General features: G+C 38.4%; 1 pseudogene; it reads left to right on the top strand.

Annotated features, from left to right (window-relative positions):
* Nucleotides 1-13,332, top strand: part of LOC112670191 (host cell factor 1-like) — a 75,887-nt pseudogene extending 62,555 nt beyond the window's left edge.
* The last annotated feature ends 3,316 nt before the right edge of the window (nucleotides 13,333-16,648 follow it).

Raw genomic sequence — 16,648 nt, 5'->3', positions numbered from 1 at the left:
TCCTAAGAGATCGTGGAGAGGGGAGATAGAGATGGAAATGGAGGGAGGCAGGTATCGAGAATACCACCCTCTCCTTGTCAGATACTACCTCTGTGGTAGGAAAGAAGCTATTAGAAAAGCATAAAATATCAAGGTCAATGGCCTGTTTCGCTTGTCAGACTGAAGGGAGGGCTAAACACCATGAGAAGGAGCCTTGCACCCAGCCACTTCCAACTCCACGTGCAGTGACAGCTCACAGAGACAGCTAAGGGAAACAGAGAGATACACTGACAAGATGAGCACTGGGTATTATACTATATGTTGGCAAATTGAACTCCAATAAAAAATATATAAATATATATATGACATACATATATATATATTTGAAAAAAAAAAAAGAAGAAACTGAGAGATAACAATGTGAGTAAGTGTGCCTTGTCCCCGGAGCCCACATGCCACAGTCAGGAGACCCTGCAGGGAACTCTGCAGGAACTTCACGCAGGAGATCTTATTAAGATTTCTGGGGTACCCTCAGAGGCAGAGCAAAGGAAAGAAGTCAATTTTCTATGTGGTTTGCAAGACAAAACCCAAGTATATGCTGTGTACAAAAGAAGACCTAATACAAAGCAATTCCACATGTTAAAAGCAGACAGACAAACGGATCCCAGGCATAGAGAGACAATAAGAAAATAGAAGTAGCAATCCAGATATCAGACAAGTAGAATTTAAGCCAAAAGCACTAAATGTGATGAAGAAAGGCACCTTTTAATGCTAAGAGCTTTAATTCACAATAGTGATATGACACTTAGAAATATTCGTATCCTCAGTAATATAGCAATCATCCTCTGATGCAAAAAGTACAAGAGATTCAAAGAGACATAGAAACATAACACACTAGGGGCACCTGGGTGCCTCAGTTGGTTAAGCGACTGCCTTCGGCTCAGGTCATGATCCCGGGGTCCTGGGATCCAGCCCCACATCAGGCTCCTTGCTCATCAGGCAGCCTGCTTCTCCCTCTCCCTCTGCCTACTGCTCAGCCAACTTGTGGGTGTTCTCTCTCTCTCTCTCTCTCTCTCTCTCTCTTTCTGTCAAATAAATAAATAAAATCTTACACACACACATACTAAGAGGAGACATTCACATACTACTCTCAGCAAGACAGGAATACGTAAGCAATACAATCAATTAGGAGACTTCATATATACACATTGAAATTTAAGAGAGTTACATACTCATGAAAAATTCACAAAAATGGATCATCTGCTAGGCTACAAGGAAAACATTAGTGAAGTTGCATAATGTAGAAATATTACAAGAAATGGTTCTCATTGCAATGCAATAAATTCAGAAAGTATTAGTAAAAACCAAAATAAAAATGGTACTTTACCCTGTATGTTAAAAACCTATTAAATAACTCTTAGGCAACAGAAAAAATAAGATGAAATAACAAAATTTCTGTTAATAATAATAATAATAATCCATGATCAGGGGAAACACAATAGTACTAAACAGTTATCAGTAAAAATGAAAGAATGAAAAAAATATATTAAATGCTCATTTCAAAAAAGGGAATAACAAAACCAACAAAGAAATTCTAAAGAAAAAACAAGGAAAGAAATGGTGAAAATAAATGAAGGAATAAATTAATGAGGTGGAATATATAAAAATAGTATATTTAATTAATAAATTGAATTCCTGGCTTGAGGAAGAAACCTAACAAGAATAGACAAAACACTTGCTTAAGGAAGCCTTGTTATGTCCCCCTGTCTCCAACCTCTCCTACTTTCTTGCTATAATTCACACCATCCCTGAATAATAAGCTTTGTGCCCTAGACTTCATGGCCAAAGGGCTCTATAGAAAGAACAGATTGGAGGGGAGACCTAGATTACCAAAATTAAAAAATGCTAGAGTAATGATTTAAGAAATATTATCTCCTTTTCATCAAAGGACAGCCTCAGCTTCAAACTGTGACACAGACTGACGATCTGAGGTATGGAAAAGACAGAAAGACACACACATAAGAGAGGGCCATGCTGTGTGGACTTGAGAAGTGTACAGACTCCCTAGAAGTAAAGGCCAGGTGTGAAAAACCAGCATACCCACCAAATTTGACTGCAGTGACTGCATCCAGGGCGTAGAAGGATCTTGGGAGCAACAGTTTCACAAAACAGAGTATTACTGCAGAACTACCAAAAGAGAAGACAGCTGACACACTGTGGGTATTATGGTTATAGCATAAAGCATGCATATTATAAAAAGTATTATCAGTTTTGCATAACATAATAAAAATAGGAATTTGGGAGAAAAATAAGTAGGTAGCTTATATATCAGGAGGATATATAAAAGGGCTGATTATCTTCATAGGATGGAACCAATCAATATAGTAAAATTGAAAGCTATTATTAAAGATAATACAGTTGACTCTTGAACAATATAGGGGTTAGGGACGCCAAGCCTCTGAGCAGTCAAAAATCTGCATATAACTTTGGACTGTTGACCAGAAGCCTTGGTGATAAATACACAGTCAATTGATGATTTTGAATGTAATGTTTTACATACTTTATCCCTACAACAAAAAAGTTAGAGAATAGAAAATATTATTAAAATCATAAGGAAGAGAAAATACATTTATAGTACAGTACTATTTTAAAAAATGCATGTGTAAATGGACCCACAAAGTTCAAACTTACATTGTTCAAGGGTCAACTGTAATTCTAAAAATTAACTTTTTCCATGACCTTTTTTCCTATTTGTAAAGGGATCTCATAAGAACTAAAATTCCCTAATGCAAATGAAAATTTATCTAAAGCTCAACATATGTCATATTTTCACTTTAGTTTCCTGTCCTTTGAATTTGAATAAAAATGAATTTAATGCTTTTTAGACTTAAAAGAGTTTTATATTATTCTTGTAAATTACTTCTCTGTTTCACATGTATATGAATATATGCAGAGAGAGATCAAGCCTTTTCCCCAAGATGCTAATGATGGCTAATTTGAATAGAATTTTAGAGTTTTAAAAATTGTATTTTTAAATGCTTTATAATAAGCAAGAATAATTTTTGGCAAAATTAAAAGGGTACATTGTATTAAGTAAAGTTTTTAAAAGCAATAATATTACAGTTAAAATACTGTTTAATTGTACATCCCCCAAAGTAAAAACTTTGGCTCTACCAAAAATTATAAAGAGATTAAGAAAACAAGTTACAAGAGTGGTAGAAATAATATTTACAAACCATCTATCTGACAAAACTTGTATCTAAAATCTAAAATACATAAAGTACTCTCAAAACTCAACAGTAAAAGAAAAGGTCCACTAAGAAAATCAGCAAAACAAATAGTTCACCAAAGAAGAAGGCAACCAACCTATAGGAAAAGATGTCCAATATCCTAAGCCATTAGCCTTAGCCTTCCCATTAGGGAAATGGGAAACTAAAATAAGGTATCTATCAGAACAGTATAAATAAAACATAGTGACAACACCAAACGCTGCTGAGAATGCAGAGGAGCTGGATAACTAACCCATCTGTTGCTGGTGGGAATATAACATGGTATAGCCACTTGGGGAAAAATATTAAAACACTAAACTATCATATGAGTGAATAATTACACTCCAGGCATTTGTCACAGATAAATGAAGACTTGTGTTCACACAAAAACCTATCTATGAGTGTTTATATCAGCTTTATTCTTGAAAACCCAAATTAGAAATTACCCAAATGTGCTTCAAAAAACGATTAAACAATTCATGGTACATTCATACCATGGAATACTACTCAACAATAAAAATGAATGAGCTGCTGATACAGTGCAGATGGGTTCCAGAGAAATCATGCTGAATGAAAAAAAAAAGAAAAAAGAAAGCCAATCTCAGAAGTCTCCATGCTGTAGAGTTCTATTTATGTAAAATTCTCAAAGTATTCAATTATAGAAATGGAGAACAGTGGCTGCCAATGATTAGGAAGAAAATGTGCCTGGCTATGAAGGAATAGCACAGAGAGCCTCATGGAGGTAGAACAGCTCTTTATCCTGATTGTGGTGATGATTATAGGAATCCACACAGAAGATACACATGCTTGTACATGTAAAATCTGAATGAGCTCTGTGGGTTGTACCAATGCCAATTCCCTCATTTTGATATTGTATAATAGCTATGCAAGATTTTACCACCGGGGAATTGGGTAAAAAGCACCTGAGACATCTTTGTACATTTTTTTGTGACTTCCTGTGAATCTGTAGTTATTTCAAAATCAATTGTTTAAAAATATACAATTCAAGACACAATCAAGTGAATCCATGTATTTTGAACATATAAATGGTGCAATATTTGAAGAAGTCAAGATAGTTTTAACAATTCCTGCAGCAGATAGAATGGATGATTTCAAATTAATGCAAAGCAAGGCCTGTTAGAAATGTCAGAAGAAATTGATAAATCATTAAGGAAAACGTGAACATGTATATTAGACAGTAAAAATTCCAGTATAAAACAATTGTCAGGATGCTTGGGCGGCTCAGTTGGTTAAGCATCTGACTCTTGGTTTTGGCTCAGGTCATTTGGGTCATAAGATTGAGCTTCCCATGAGTCTCCTTACTGAGCATGGAGCTGGCTTGAGATTCTCTCCTGCCCCTATGTCACACCCACTTCTGCTCTCTCTCTCAAAAAAAAAAAAAAAAAAAAAATCAGAATTCAAAGCATTTGCATCATGTAACTAATTAGGTTGATTTAATAGACACACATTTTCCCAGGGCACCAGGGTCACTCAATCAGGTAAGTGGTTGACTCCTGATTTTGGCTCAGGTCATGCCCTCAGGCTTCTGAGATCTAGCCCCATGTTGGGTTCCACAGTCAGTTCAGCCAGAGTCAGCCTGAGATTCTCCCTCTACCTCTCTCTCTGCCCCCCTCAATTCATGCACACTTTCTCTCTCTAAAATGAATAAATAAAATCTTGAAAAAAAATTGACTTGCATTTTCCTAATTGTTGTTCTTTTGTATGCTGTCATGAGAAATGTAAATAGTTTCCTGGTCAGGAAGGTGTGGAAAATTCTGTATACTTCCATTTTCCTTTTGGAGAAAAATATACATTTCTGTGAGACACAAATCCCTTTATAAAGAGTGAATAAGTAATATTGAAATAGACCTCAAAGCTTTATTCCTGGTAATAATTGTTGGGATGCCTTTAAAATGCATCAGGTAGAGAGGTTATGGAACAAGCCACAGATACACATTAAAGTTCAGTGTCACTAGATGCTGTATGGAAGTGTTGAATCGCTAAATTGTACACCTGAAACTAATATTACACTGTATGTTAACAGAAATGTAAATAAAAACATAAAATTACAGTGTCGTACACTTGTATCCAAGTGAGATTTAAGACCGTTTAAGGCATTTGAGATCTTCTGTGTTTGAAAGCATGAGGTGAAGAGGTCTCCATTCACATCTCATCTCATTTTAAATTCATGACAAATACAGTTTGATCACTATTCCTTTTAATTTTGGTAGTAGTTTCAGGGAAACAATTGACAGCTCAGATGGGGAGCCTACTACATTAATAAACACAATTATAATCGACAAATGAATTATAATTGGCAAATCTATAATGAGAAATACAAAATACTTCTCTTAGAAAAGCTACAAAAGGTAAAAGTAGTCAAAAGTATTAAAAAATAAGTAAGAAATTAGGCAAGGTTACACTTTTTAAATGTAAGATGTTTATGAGCTATGACTCTTTTTTTAAAAGATTTTATTTATTTATTTGAGATAGAAACGGGGATGGTGAGAGAGAAATGAGCAGAGGGTAGAGAGAGAAGCAGGCTCCCCACTGAGCAGGGAGCCCCCAGTGGGGCTCAATCCCAGGACTCTAAGATCAAGACCTGAGCCGAAAGCAGATACTAGCCAACTGAACCACCCAGGCATCCCTGTTATTTTTTGAAAACTTGAAAATTAAAAATCAAAATGTCCTTTAAGTTTTCTTATGCATTGCATGTAATAAAGTCCTCTCTCAATTTAACTATAATCTAGCTAAAAACAGAAACAAAAACTCAACTTTGTTATAAAAGTTATGATTTTGGTAGATTCTCATTAAAGACAATTTTTTGAAACACAATTTATATTCACTGTGTGCTAACATTTTTCCTATAACTGTTTTAAGGTTCTCTCACTCTATGATGTCTGGAGTTTAGCTATGCTACTTCTTGGTACTGCTACCTGGTCATCTGTTCTTCAGCCTGTAGGAATCTTAAACTGACCCTAGCCCCTCATGCAAGCTCATGCCCCCAGCAGCAGCCCACAGAGTCACGAGTAAATATAAGTTCCTGACATGACTTCTCCAACAGTTCTTGGAATAAACAGTATCCCTGCTTCCCAGGCCTTTCATCTTGTACACTCCTTAAAGAAGACTTCTGTGGAGTTTATCAAACACCCAGCTCTTTTGGTGTGAATTAACCAATCCAGGCTTAGCCTGTGAACCCCAAAGTACTCCATCCTAAAAAAGGCAAATGTCCCAGGTCCTGCCTCTCTCTCTTTGTTCTCACCCTGCCTTGATCTTCCCCAATGGCTCCAGTAGGTGCCAGCCACTTCCCTCAGGTCCTGTATTAAACCTCTCTCTCAATTTTCCTGTGTTTTGTGTTGAACCACATGTGACCATTCACCATGGGGCACGCTGTGCTTTACTTTACAAGTATTAATTTGACAGATTCATAACATGTGTGATAACTGAGTAAAACTCTTTGAAACTGTCAAATCTGAATATTAATTACAGATTTTTTTTAAGATAAAGCATAAGGAGGGTAGGGATAGAGGGAAGAGAGAAAGAGAGAGAGAGAACCTTAACAGGCTCCACACCCAGCTCAGAGCTCAATGCAGAGCTTGATCTAATAACCTTAAGATCATGACCTGAGCCAAAATCAAGAGTTGGATGTTTAACTTGCTGAGCCACCCAGGTGCCCCTAATTACAAAATTTTTATAGAACATGTACAGAAAAGTAATTTGTTTTATACAAATTTTAGGAAAACCTATAGATTTGGATTTATCATGTTTTTGTATATATGTTCTACTCCCTTGAATTACCAAATTATTACTCAAGACATAGAAACTGATTCATGGCCACTCTTTCAAAAGGCACTCAGAGAGCTCTATGCTTCCCCTTCATTTGTCTTATCACCTCTGGAATTCTTTCCACTTGCCTTTAGCTCCAAAACCCTGGAAATGTTTCGGGGCCTAAATAATTGGGTTCCTTTGATTTTTTTTTTTTTTTTTTTTTGAAATTTGCTCAGCATGACAGGATCCAGGTCTCCTCAAGGCAGCCAGACTACTGATTGTAAGAGAGAAACTCCAGGTTGGAACACAGATTCTGCACTGAGATTACCTTCAAAATAATTCCAGCTCCTCCATTTATCAGTCTTAGGAAAACCATTCTCTGACCCTGCGTCCTCAAGGTGAAATGCAGACAATAAGTTAATAAGAACACCCTTAACCCTCCTCCTTACTAACTACATCATAATTAATATCCTTAATTAAGTACATTGGAAGCCCTTATAGTACCTAGTACATTGTAAATTCTCAACAAACATGAGAGACGGGACAGTACAAAGTTGGTAGCATTACCTTAAGATTTAAGATCAACTTCTTCTTTATTTCATCACTGATAATTTAATTTCAGTTTTCTTAAAGATTACTAATCCATTAGAAAATTCAGCCTACATGTCAAAATATTATCCTATAGAATCAAGAGGTCATCCTACATATATTTAAAATTCACAAATGCTCAAGTTTATAAGTGTAGAAGACAAAATCATAGAATTTTACAGGCAAATCAGACAATTTTTATTATCTTTCCATGATTCCATGTTGGTTCTAAGCTTTAATTTAGTTCAATTAAGCAGTTTTTAAGGATACACAATGTATCTTTATCCCTAAATCACTCCATTAATTGTATTGCAAATAGCCATCTTCTACACTGGCATTGCAAGCTGAGGGGAAAATGTAGTCTGCAAACCCCTGCTTCTGGTGACCAAAGTCCTAGCCTGTGAAGTAGCGGACCTGGATTTGAGCTAAATACATATACAATTTTTCACATGCTTTCTTGTCCATGGCATCATGAGTGCTAGAAGACAACATTCTGCAGACACCAAATCAAGATTGGTCTTGTTCCTCGAAGCCAGGTGCAGTCTCAGCTTTTTCCCACCACCCATCCCATGAGAGTTACTTTGTCATGGGCACAAAATCTAAAGAGTACAGGCTTTATAGCATCCTTCTCCCAGGAGAAGCCCGCGGTTCTTGCTTATCCATGAATAGCCAAGCACCTGGCTCATATGGAGTATGGGTAAGGGTGCATGGCTGCCAGCCTGCCCTGCCATGGCTGCACACCTAAACAATCCCCAGTGGTATTCGGTGATGGCCACTCCTTCCTGACATGTATATGTCTATGTGTTCAATATGAGAGACTATAGCAAATGTAGCAGTAGCCACCAACATCAAGCAAATACTTCTATTTATTCATTTAAAAATTACATCTATCATTCACTAAGCCCTTGGGACGCAGCAGTGAAAAACTAGACATGTGTCCTTTGTCATGGAGCATACATTCTAGAAGGAGTAAATAAACAAATATTTAATATGTCAGGTAGTGTCACAGAGTGTAAGGAAATCAACGTGGTAAGAGAGGCACGGGCAGATTGGGTTGGGATGGGATTCTCAAGGAAGGTGGCATTCCAGCAGAGGTTGGAATCAGGTAACAGAGCAAGCCATGTGAATGTCGGGGAGGAGGAGTACGGGCCAGGCAGAGGGAAAGAAAAAGCAAAATCCTGGAGGCTGTAGTCTGCTTAGGTTGTTTAAGGAAAACCAGTGAGGCCAACATAGCTGGAGTGGGTTGTATAAAGAGCAGAGGGAGATGAGGACACATTGTATTGGCCATCACAGGCCAATGTGAGAACTCTAGCTTTTACTTGAAGTGAGATAGTAAGTGCCTAGTACCAGATTTTGAACAGAGAAGTGACATGATCAGATTTAAGTTTTAAAAGAATCTTTTTAGCTGCTATATGAAGAATAAATTATTAGAGGCTGAGGGCACAAGTAAGGACACGTGGTTCATTACATTTGCATCTCCCATAGCCTTCTGGGTTAGGTGTGTATAAATGCATTCATCTACTTACATGTGCCTCATTAGTCACATTTATGGAATGCTTGTGTGCCAGGCATCACGCTGCACACTGGGGCCAGAAAGGTGATTCAGCACAGTTCCTGCTATTTACAGACTTATTTAAGGGATGACACTGATTTAAAAATATAACATGCAGAGTATAGGTGCTAGAATCGAAGGTTGTACCAAAAATTATTAGAGGAATAATCATTTCTGTTATTATTCCCCTCTATTCAAATCATTCCAATCACTCCTTTAAGGTAAAGAAGAAAACCAGGGCTGTGCACCAGAAGTGCCAATAAGAAACAGAAGGGAAGAGAAGATTCCAGCAAGCCTCCAAGTGCACATGGAATGTAGCCATGCAAACTTCGTCTGAACAGATCTGTCCACATTTGGAAGTTAATCCCTAGTGAAACACAATATAGACATGATGGAAAAAATAAAGAAGAACAAAGGAAAGAAAGCACAATGCCAGTGGCCCTGAGGTACAGCCCCGCTTTCCTGCAGAAGCCTGAGAAAGGTTTTAGAAAATGATTATGTTCTAAATGGTCCTGGAAGACCTCTGTGAAGTAGGAGCAAGCCCCACTGAAAATACAGGCTGAGATGAACAGTCAACAGATAGGTTTTCCTACATTATATCTTACCAGTTTAAAAGAGTAAATGGATCTTTGCAAGACTTCATTAAAGGGCTCTGCAAAGATCAGAGACAACGAGGGATAAGTAAAGTGGGGCCCGCGGCAGCACTAAGGCAGCAGATGTGTTTCTGACATGGAAAACTGGTAACAGACAAAGACGTGCCAGGTCACTATTATAAAAATGAAAATTGGCTTGAGGAAAAAAAATGGATATTTGATAAAAATTGAAAAAAGGCCAAGTATTAAGTGTGATGAGGACAAATGTTTTATATTGATAAAAAAAAATACACTTTGCAGAGATGTTGAAAAATGTTAATGACTGAGCACAGCGTTGAAATATATAAGGCAAATATCTTTAAAAATACAAAGAGAAACTGGCAAACCATGACCAAGGAGGAAGAAAAAAATCTCTCTCAGAAAATGGCAAGTAAGCTGGAAAAAAACTGACCATATAAAGATTCAAATATCACAAATATCTCTCTTGCTGTGATAGATATATATAGAAATGTGTACCAAACAAATTGGAAATACATTCTCTTCAAACACCACGGAATACTGGCAATAATTAGCCAGATGTTAGGTTACAAAAAAATTCTAAAGGAAAAAGTGCTTAAAGCAGAAATTACACAGCCCAATTCTGATTACAATGTCACAAAACCAGACAGTAAATAACCAAAGGCTAGCCCCGAAGAAACTTTCCACTCAGAAATGTTAAACCATTCTTCTAAATAACTCCAGATGAAGAAAAACTCCAAATTAAAATTAACAACCATTCAGAAGTGAGAATAACATACCATATATTGAAACACAGAATTTGAACAAAGCATTAATCAAGGAAACTTCAACTATGAAGGCATTTATTTGATATTAAGAAAATGAGGAAATAAGTGAGTAGAAGAGTCAATTCAATAGAGAAGAAAAAAGAGCAATAGTCTAAACCTAAAATAAACTGCATTAGCTGGGAGTGAAGGGAGGAAGCTCTGGCGCCAGGTTGCCTGGGATAGAATCCTGCCTCCACTGCTCCCCAGCTTGGTCCTCCATGGAGTTTGCTGATCTCTCCATGCCTCAGGCTTCTCATCAGTGAACCAAAGGCTCTCCTAGTTTTGTTAAAGGATTAAGTGAGATAGTACAAGCCAATTTCTTAGCAGAGTGTCTGACATATAGTAAGCATCAAATAAATATATGCTTTTTTTTTTAAAGAGGAAGACAACAATGTAATTCAATTAGTCAAGGACTCATTTTCTAGTGGTGCACATGGAGCAAGAGTGGGTTCTATTTTCTGTAGATGAATCACCCTTTACTGAGATCTTATATCCTCCAAGTATGCTGCAGTGGAGTGCACATTGATAGCAGAGCAGTCCAGAAAGTTCAGTGATGTCTACCAAACATTTAGTGAGACAGTCATGCTAATCCTCTACAGACTCTTTCAGAGGCTAGGGAATGAACATACACACTCCAGCAGTTCAATTTATGAAAGGAACAAAACCTTGATTGCAAAGTCTAAACAGTCTTATTTTTTTATAAGACAAAAAATAGACTGATCCCCTGTATGAACATAGATGCAAAACTCTCAAAGTATCTGCAAACCAAATCCATTTATATATGAGAAGATTGTATGAGTGACCAAGTTGAAGATGCAATACTGTAAAATTCTCCCCAAATTGATTTATAGATCCAATGAATTATCATCAAAATCCCAATAGGTTCCTTTGTGAAATTGTCAGCGGATTCTAAAATTTATATGGGAATGTGAAGGACCAAGAATAGCTAAAAGAGAAGAAAAAGGTGATGGGATTTGCTCTAATGGACATCAAGATTTATTTTTACACTGCAATAAGTAAGCGTATGACACTGGGTGCAGAGTTAGGCAGACCTGAGACAGAGGTGAGAACCCCCAGATAAACCCACACACAGAGACACTTGATTTTAGACAAAGACGGTACGGTAAAGCACTACATATGGTCTTCTGGATAAACAGGGCTGGGAAATTCTGTGTGTACATATTGAAAAACAAGAAATAACCTCTAATTCACATCTGATTATTTGATCTAACAATGTAGGAGGTATTCCTTACATTATCAAAAGCAGTTCTCACTGCAGAATGGGCAGAGTGCCCGGGGAACAGTGATCAGCAGCAGCCCAAAGATGAGCGGGATGGTTGCACTAGCAGCCACAGCTGCCACCACCCAGATGATCTTCCTTGGTGCCCACAGTGCCAAGTGTTGCAGCAGGCACCGCCATCGTCAGAACCATGGCTATGATAACTGGCACCACCACCCTCCTGGCTATACTCTGTAGTTTATATATGTGCCAGTTATGGCCAGCAACCCAGCCACTCAAACACTGGTGACTGCAGCTGCCCAGGTGGGGACTTCCATCTCTTCCACTGCCAACACATCCACCCACCTCATCATCTTGGCACCCAAGTCAGAGAATGTGATGATGGCTCAGCAAGCCCAGGTAATGGCCATGGTTATGGGTGGTATCACCAAGACCATGGGTGAAGAGCCCCATTTCTATTGCAGAAGGCAGTGCTTTGATTTCCAATCTGGGCAAAGTGATGGTGGGTGTCCAGACCAAATTGCCCCTGTCAGCTGGAACCTTCCTGAAGCTGGTTCCCTCAGCAGATGGCAAACCCACCACTATCATCAGTTCCATATAGACCAGTGTGGCTGGGACTAAGCCTGCCTTACTGGGCATTCAAAGCATGTCCCCCCAGCACTGTTAAGTCCAGCACAACCTCCATCATCAAGACCATCCCCAAGTTGGCCACGGGTGTGACAGCAGTCCTGGCATCAAGTGCCCCATCACCACTATCACCATTAAGGTGGTGACTTCAGGAAGTGGAACACCCCCCCCAAAACCAACATTGCCATCTCCCAAATTGCCACTGGCCATGGGAAGTAAGGTGGTGACTCAGGTGGTGCTAAAGGTGGATACCATGTCCACTGAGGTGTATTTGCCTGGTCACCCCGGTCACTGTATCCACTATGAAGCCCACCATCACCATGTCGATTGTGAAGAACACCATAGGCTTCACAACCCTCAGCAGAGTGACAGGCACCATTCCCCCCAGCCTTGCCAGAACTGTGGGCCACAGCACCAGAGCCTCCCTGGCCAAACCCATCACCACCTTGGGCACTATTGCCATCTCCTGAAGCCAGGTGATCAGCCCCATTGCCATTACTATGTTGGCTGCACAGATCACACTGACAAGGGCTGGTGAGCTTACCACCCCCACCACCACCATGCAGCCTGTCACCCAGCCTACCCAGGTACCTCTGATCAGTCTCCATGGGATTAAGTCCCAGCCTGTTTATGACCTCCCTAGGTCTGTTCTAGCCTCACCTACTATAGAACAGCCCTTGACCAGTCACTATCACTGACTTGGTCGAGGGTGACAGCCCAGCACGGTGGCATGCAGCCTGGCATGATGCTGGTGTGTTACAACCCACCCTGTGAGACCCATGAGATAGGTACCATCGATATACCCACCACTATCACCACCCCCATCGGGAGTGTGGGCAAGCTTGAGGGTAGGCAGCAGCCCTCTGCCTGCCACTCCTATGAGATGCCCTAGAGCACCTCCACTGGTACTACCAAGTCAGTGAGCATTAGTACCCTGCTTCTCAACACTATCCTCTCCCATGGGACCCTGGAATCCAGCTTGGATGTAGCAGCAGCCCTTACTATCACTCCCTAGGCCAGCTTCATTGATAGCTCCTTTCCTGACACAGAGGGTATGCCCCAATCCTCCTGTGAGACACATGAGATAAGCTCATGTACATGGCCATGCTTGTCACCTGTAGCATATGTCCCCATGTTGAGGGTTGCAGGAAACCAGGAAAGCCAGGTCCGGGGCCAAGCTAGCCAGCAAGCCACACCCTTCCTTTCCAAAAATAAAAACCATTGCAAAGAACTCGAAGGCCATCGAAAGGCAGCTCCCCCTTACCTAGATTCATCTCCAAAACTCCTTCAGTTCAGGGACACCAGCCCCCAGGCCCAAGCAGCCCCCACACCCATGCACCTACTGCCCACTCAGGATCACTAGCCATCCTCCATGCTCCCTTCCTACTTCTGTTTTGTTTTGTTTTGTTTTCTCTTTTTTAAAAAATTCAATTTAATTAACATATAGGTTAATTAGTATATTATTAATTTCAGAGGTAGAATTTAGTGATTCATCAGTTGCATATATCACCCAGTGCTCATTCCATCAAGTCCTCTCCTTAATGCCCATCACCCAGTTACCCCATCCCCCCATCCACCTCCCCTCCAGCAGTCCTTAGTTTGTTTCCTAGTTTTAAGAGTCCCTTATGGTTTGCCTCCCTCTCTGTTTTCCTCTTATCTCGTTCCATATTTTGGCTATTGCGGACATTGTTGCTATAAGCATTGGGGTACATGTGCCCCTTAGAATCACTATATTTGTATACTTTTTTTTTGGTTTTTGTTTGTTTGTTTGTATACTTTGGAAAAATATCTAATAACGCACGCAACTGCTGGGTCATAGGGTATCTCTATTTTTAACTTTTTAGCAACCTCCATACTGTTTTCCAGAGTGACTGCACCAGTTTGCATTCCTACTAACAGTATAAGAGGGTTTCCTTTCCTCCACATCCTTGCCAACACTTTTTTCTTGTATTTTTTTTTTTTTTTTCCATTCAGGGAGTGGCTCTGCCATCTATAAAATGAGGGCTCTCAAGGTCATGCTTATGGTTGTTGCTACTTAGCCTAGCAAGAGGAGAAAAGAAAATAGAAGAACCTCCCAAATATGCACCATGCCTGAAACTGACATGTGTCACTTGTGCTCATCATCCACTCATAAAACTCTGTCTCGTTTACAAGCTTTACAAGAAGCTACAAAAATGTAGGCTAATTTCTACAGGATGAAGAAAAGGATTTGTACATAAGGTAATAGTCTCTGTCACACTGGCATATGTACTTTGGGAAAGTAAGAACTATGAGTGAGACCTGCCCTTTCACCTACAGATATTTAAACAGCAAGGCATGTGAAGAGATATATCCATAGACAGGATAATCATCTAATTTATTGTACCAACTGGGATACTTTTAAAAGTGAAAAAGTATCTAAAAAGAATTCAAATTATATAACTTTTGAAATATATATTGACCAACAGATGGAGTTATTATGTTGGTGGCCATATAGAATAATTCTATTAACAAACTTTAAAAAATATTTTCAAACAATTTAAAATTATTTTAAATAATAAATTTCCCTCTAAAGATGAGAACATTTATTTTAAAGAAAATGTTTTTAAATTTCCCTCTAAAGATGAGAACATTTATTTTAAAGAAAATGTTTTTCAAACATTTTTATATTGATTGAGCCATAAAAAATAACAAGCAGAAAAATTACTCTTGCTACATATTCACATACCTTAGTTTCTTAATGATATCAGCACCTATTATGGTATTTTTCTCAAAGAATGCGTTCTTTTCAATTGACCTCGTTTTTAATATTTTCATAAAATTTCCAGTACCCTCCTTTAAAGTTTTTAGCAAACATATTTAAAATTGTAGCCTTTTCAATGGACTCTTCTACATAGACCATATTTTTAAATGAGAAAATAGTATCTTTAAGTGCCGAGGTACCTGTTAGATTCACAGCAAATTCTGTTAAGTAGAGAATATTCTCAATTCTACTTTTTATATTGAAATAGGTAAATACTTCAGCTCACTTTTTTTTTGCATATACTGCCTTGTTTGCCTTCATTCAGAATGTCTTTTCCCAACAACTGTATTTTACAAGGCAAATCGTATGTAATTTATCACTACTTATGATTCTTTTAAGAGTTTTTCAAATTTAGATGCTGTAAAACCTCAATTTCATTCCACTCCTGTAAAGAATGTAATTTATCCAATTAGAATAAGAGTTCCAATAGAACATTCATTGCTTGAGGAGAAAAATGCTGTTGTAGAACTTTAAAATTATGTCTTTTGTAACTTTAGATTCTTCGTTTAATTTATTCATTTTCTCCTTTCTTTTTAGGTATAAAATGCAATATGTTCCTGTTTGTTTGTTTTGTTTTTAGTAATTACAGTTGGTTTATACATCCAAAGTATTTCAGTATTCAATATTTTGAATAAATATTCTCAGCTGATTTTGAAGAAAATATAATTAACATTTGACATCATGCTGTTCCAGGTTGCTCTTAAGGCTTACCCAGACAAGGAATGGACATTCCATAGATGAATCTACTCCTCTTCTCACTCTGCCCAAGGCCCCTTGTGCAAAGATCATTCTCACTCATGGCAGTGTGTGCAAAGCTAGGGTATTACCAGCATCAAAGAGATCACAGTCCAAAAATGGAGAGATAATTTCCTAAAGTGTCCAAAAGGAGACATAGTTGGAAGATGTATTATTCTATGTGCAAACCCTAAAATTCCAAATGGTAAATTTATGTGATGAGAAAATATACTATCAATTACAGTTTCTTTCATATTCTGAGATGTGTTTGTATTTGTGTACTCAAGCATGGTAAACAACTTTGAGACACTTGTGGGAGTCCACATGCAGGGCAGTGGCATCATATATGGTGCAGCACCATGATAATGATATGACCAGCATTAAATGAATAGAATTAGGGAACTGTAGTGGAAGGGAAGTCTTTTTCAGTTAGAGCCTTCAAATGAGACTACAGTCCCAAATGCCATCTTGATCTCAGCTTTGAGAGACCCTGAGCAGAGGACTCAGCTGAACTCTGATTCCTCCTGACTCACAGACTATGAGATAATATATGTATGTTGTTTCAAGTTGCTACTTATGGTCATGTCTTATAGAGTAATAGAAACTAGGAAACTGGGAGTTATCCCATACTATTCTCTCTTCATCCCTATACTCTTCCCTTAATAATTGCACTAAAATTTAATATTTCAAA

The sequence above is a fragment of the Canis lupus genome, chromosome 25 (genome assembly GCF_003254725.2).
Source record: "Canis lupus dingo isolate Sandy chromosome 25, ASM325472v2, whole genome shotgun sequence".
NCBI classification, from domain to species: domain Eukaryota; kingdom Metazoa; phylum Chordata; class Mammalia; order Carnivora; family Canidae; genus Canis; species Canis lupus.
Note: the sequence above shows the minus strand (reverse complement) of the source record. Positions and strands in the feature narration are given on the sequence as shown.